The 4489-nt window shown below is 34.5% G+C and overlaps 1 protein-coding gene across 1 annotated transcript in view; it reads left to right on the top strand.

Moving 5' to 3' along the window:
• The window catches only part of LOC141394700 (zinc finger matrin-type protein 5), a 345637-nt gene that overhangs the window by 278820 nt on the left and 62328 nt on the right, over positions 1-4489 (top strand). The window lies entirely within an intron of this gene.

Raw genomic sequence — 4489 nt, 5'->3', positions numbered from 1 at the left:
GGATCTGTAAATAGAAATCCGAGATGGGATAGGTAATGCACTAATCGATTATCGATTAGTCGATTACTTGCTTGCTTGCCGGTAGAGCTGGCAAACCATCGATATTCCCAACATTAGATATTTTCGATATAATTGGTCTGTTCCAGTACTGCAAGAATCTACTAATTTTTACTATGTTATCGTAGTAAAAAAATGTTATCGTAGTAAAAATTAGTAGCTTCTTGCAGGTTCTGGAACACAGCAAATGTTTTAAAATATCGATTGCTATCGATATTATCGTTAAGTTGTCATCACCATTAATTTGTAGATGAAAATGGCGGAAATGTCAATGATTTTCATGAAATTATGCAAAAGTAGTTCACAGAAATGTAAAGGAGAATAAACAACTACTTTTATTTTATAAAAAATGTAAAAAAATACATTTTATTTTACCAAAAAATGTGTACTTGTGACTACTACCGGCAAAATTAATTTTAATTTATTAGTAAAATTAAAATAATTTGATGCGCTCGCGCTACATGTGAAACCGGAAACTGAATGAGCAGAAGATGCAATGGCATTGCCATCGGCAGAAAAATTTAGAGCTGCATTCGGTGGTATATTGCATACATTTTAATCAACATTGAAAATGTTCAGCCATTTAGTGTGCCGTACGCCATTAAACAAATTTTCATATTTAATATTGGAAATTTTATGAAAACGGTGGAAAATGTCGAAGTTATAAATAGGGAAAGCGGAAAAATTATGTTCAGAGTCTACTGATAACCGTCACGGTATAAGTTTACCTTCTCAGCAGTTTCTAAAAAAAATAACAACAGAGAAAATCAAAGATCTGTGTAACGTTTTTATTGTGGAGTGTTTATTTCATTAATAGCGGATGGAATTAAAATTAAAGTTCCCCAAGGAAATAGTCCATGTTACTGGCCTCCGGTACTCCGAAGTGGGGGCCAGTGATCTTTTTATTCTACACAAAAGCGTCTACATTAGAAAGAAGGCTGGGTTGTGCCAAAGCAAAGTGGAAACAACGAGCAATTCGTGTGGTTGTTGGTGTGTTGCCGTTTACCCCATAAAAACCAACAGTGATTCTCATCCTTTTTGTGCTTTGTGGGTGAAGCCAAACATATTTGCTGTGGTTTTCAGAAGTTAGTTTTTTTGTATTTATTAAATAATTATTAGTCCTATTACATTTTTTAATTTATTATATTATGGATATTGATAAAATTAATAGTACTATGTACTTTAATCGCAAAAACGTACGTTTGTATAGAAGTAAATGACAAAAAATTGACTTTGCAAATGAATGCTATAGCATTCACGTCCGCGAACGTGTTAATGTGCTTTTATTTTGTTTTGCCATAGTCATGTAATTATTGTTTAGTTTGTCACTTTTTGATTTCTTGCATTTGTTTGTTGTTGTAATTACGTCATTACTGTGCTTGTCGTCCGCTTGTATTCCCCCATGTATGTATGTGAGTATGGTTGTTCGCTTAGTGCGAATGTGCGTCTGTGTGTTCGCTGCACAGATTCGAGGTGTTGCCATATGTGTTCTAGAGGACTCTAGAACAGGGAGACTTTGGGGTATAAATACAGGGGAACTGGCAATGACGAGTTGAGTTGTGTTTTAAGCGTTGAACTGAACAGATCGGTTAAATAAGAGCTGCGTGCTAACTAGAGCCTTGCTGTGTGCTTTGTAATTAAAGTCGGTTCTGAATAAGTGTAATGCCAAGTTTACACTTGCGCTCCAAAATCCATTGGATTTCACGAAATCCTGAAATACACCCCGGTGTTTACACTTATTTTTTGTTGATTTCAAACATATGACAATGATCAAGGTAGATGCATATGCGCAGCTGATTGAACATGAATTTTCAAAACAAGTTGTTGTAAATTGAATTAAACATCAAAAATATTCGACAATACAGAACTTTACAACTTTATTTAAAAAATTATCTATATATCATATCAATTGTGTATAGTACCAAAAAATAAAAAAAATAAATAATGATTTTATAGTTGAGACATCATAATAATAAATTTTGATAGATAAAAGTTGTGCTCAGAACCTACAAAATATTAGTACATGCAGTAGTTGTCCCGTTTAGTGCTAAAAATGCGTTCCCGACTCCGAAATCTAGCAAGACTTGCACTTCTCTTTAAACAAAAATAGCGCCGAATAACACCCTCTTCTCCTGTTTTCTGCCATACAATTTTGGCCTATTAGAAACTAGCAGCAAGCATGTTCATATGTTCATTGGTATCTAATATTATAGCTGATATGCCAAGTTTATACTTGCGCTCCAAAATCCACTGGATTTCACGAAATCCTGAAATACACCCCGGTGTTTACACTTATTTTTTTGTTGATTTCAAACATATCACAATGATCAAGGTGGATGCATATGCGCAGCTGATCGAACATGAATTTTCAAAACAAGTTGTTGTAAATTGAATTAAGCATCAAAAATATACGACAATATAGAACATTAAAACTTTATATTGAATATTATCGTAAAATGACCTATATATCGTATTAATTGCGTATAGTACTAACAAATGAAAATATCAAAAAATGATTTTATCGTTGAGACTTCGTTATAATAAATTTTAGCTCTGTTCCAGAACTAAAAAGTTTTTACAATTTTTACCACTTTTACACATTTTCGTTCCCTTACGCAAAATGTATATGAAAATCGTTTACGACTGTTACAACTTTTACCACTTTATAAAGTACGGGAACAGGCCATTCGATAGATAAAAATTGTGCTCAGAACCTGCACAAAATTAGTACTTGCAGTAGTTTTCCCGTTTAGTGCTAAAAATGCGTTCCCATACTCCGAAATCTAGCAAGACTTGCACTTCTCTTTAAACAAAAATAGCGCCGAATAACACCCTCTTCTTCTGTTTTCTGCCATACAATTTTGGCCTAGTAGAAAACTAGCAGCAAGCTTGTTCATTGGCATCTAATATTATAGCCGATTTTGATATTTATGCTGGAGTTTTTGCAATTTCCCTTATTTTTTATGAAATTTGTATGGGAAAGCAAGTTTTGACAATTCGCACTTTTTTCTAACATTACCATTAAAAAGTACGGGAACACATGAAAAATAGCATTGTAACAAAGTAATTTAATATTTTTTCACATTGTTTACAAATTTTGATACTAAAATTTTTTGTTGCAGCAATTGACCATCTACCTTGTTTATTGTGATACGTGAAAAGTGTTGCAACTTTTGGTACTTTTTTAGGCAAAAGCAGGGTTGTATATCATGTGTACTGTGATTTCGATGTTGATTTCGCTGAAATCACGAAATGAGAGGATTTCATTTTTGTATGCGAAATCATGATAAATTTTGCTTGATTTCGCGCGAAATCACGAAACGCCCTCGAAATCACGAAACGACGCCAAATGTAAACTAAGCAATACGTTGATTTTGACATTTTTGCTGGAGTTTTTGCAATTTCCGTCATTTCCCGTTTCCGTATTTTTAGGAAATTTATATGGTGGAGAAATTTTTTACAATTAGATCTATTTTCTAAAATTACCATTAAAAAAGTACGGGAACACAATGAAAAATAGCATTGTAAAGCGCTCGGCACATACGGTGCGTTGTGCGTCGCGCTACAACAACCATATGAAAAATGTGTAAGTGATGCCAAGTTTTTTGAAAAACAACAACATGGCTGGCGCATTAAAGTTAAACATAATTTAACTGTTTTGGGACAACGCATGTCCCAACGTGTCACTAAACGGACCGTATGTGCCGAGGGCTTAAGAAAGTTATTTAATATTTTTCAGGTTGTTTACAAATTTTGATACTAAAATTTGTTGTTTCAGCAATTCGCACATCTACCTTGTTTATTGTGATACGTGAAAAGTGTTGCAACTTTTGGTACTTTTTTAGGCAAAAGCAAGGTTGTATATCATGTGTACTGTGATTTCGATGTTGATTTCGCTGAAATCACGAAATGAGATGATTTCATTTTTGTATGCGAAATCATGAAAATTTTGCATGATTCCGCGCGAAATCACGAAACGCCTTCGAAATCACGAAAAGACGCCGAATGTAAACCAAACATAATAAAGTAAATAAAGCATTGTAGAAACGTAATCTAAAACGAACCCTGTTTTATTTGGTACTAATCGTATCGGGGAATAAAACAACGTCTACACGGAGATTAGTTAAATCTAATTCCGTAACAATTGGTGTCAGAAGTGGGATTACGATCATCCTACAATGAAGTTTAAGGATCTACGAGTGGAAGACTTGAAGAAGGAGCTAAGTAAGTTGAAGTTGTGTTCTACTGGCAACAAGGCCGAACTACAAAAACGCTTGTTGGAAGAGTTCGAGCGCCGCGGAATGAACATCGATGAATATGAGTTCGACGGTAAGGAGGAAGTCGAGTTATCGGCAAAGGGCGAATCCAGCGTTGAGGAAGTTTCGTCGGTAGCTGCCAGGGGTGACGATTTGAAATCAATGCTGGCTATGAT

Source organism: Musca autumnalis, unplaced genomic scaffold (assembly GCF_047663935.1).
Source record: "Musca autumnalis isolate F117 unplaced genomic scaffold, ASM4766393v1 scaffold_2, whole genome shotgun sequence".
In the NCBI taxonomy this organism is placed as follows: Eukaryota; Metazoa; Arthropoda; class Insecta; order Diptera; family Muscidae; genus Musca; species Musca autumnalis.
This window is presented reverse-complemented; position numbering and strand designations above follow the sequence as displayed.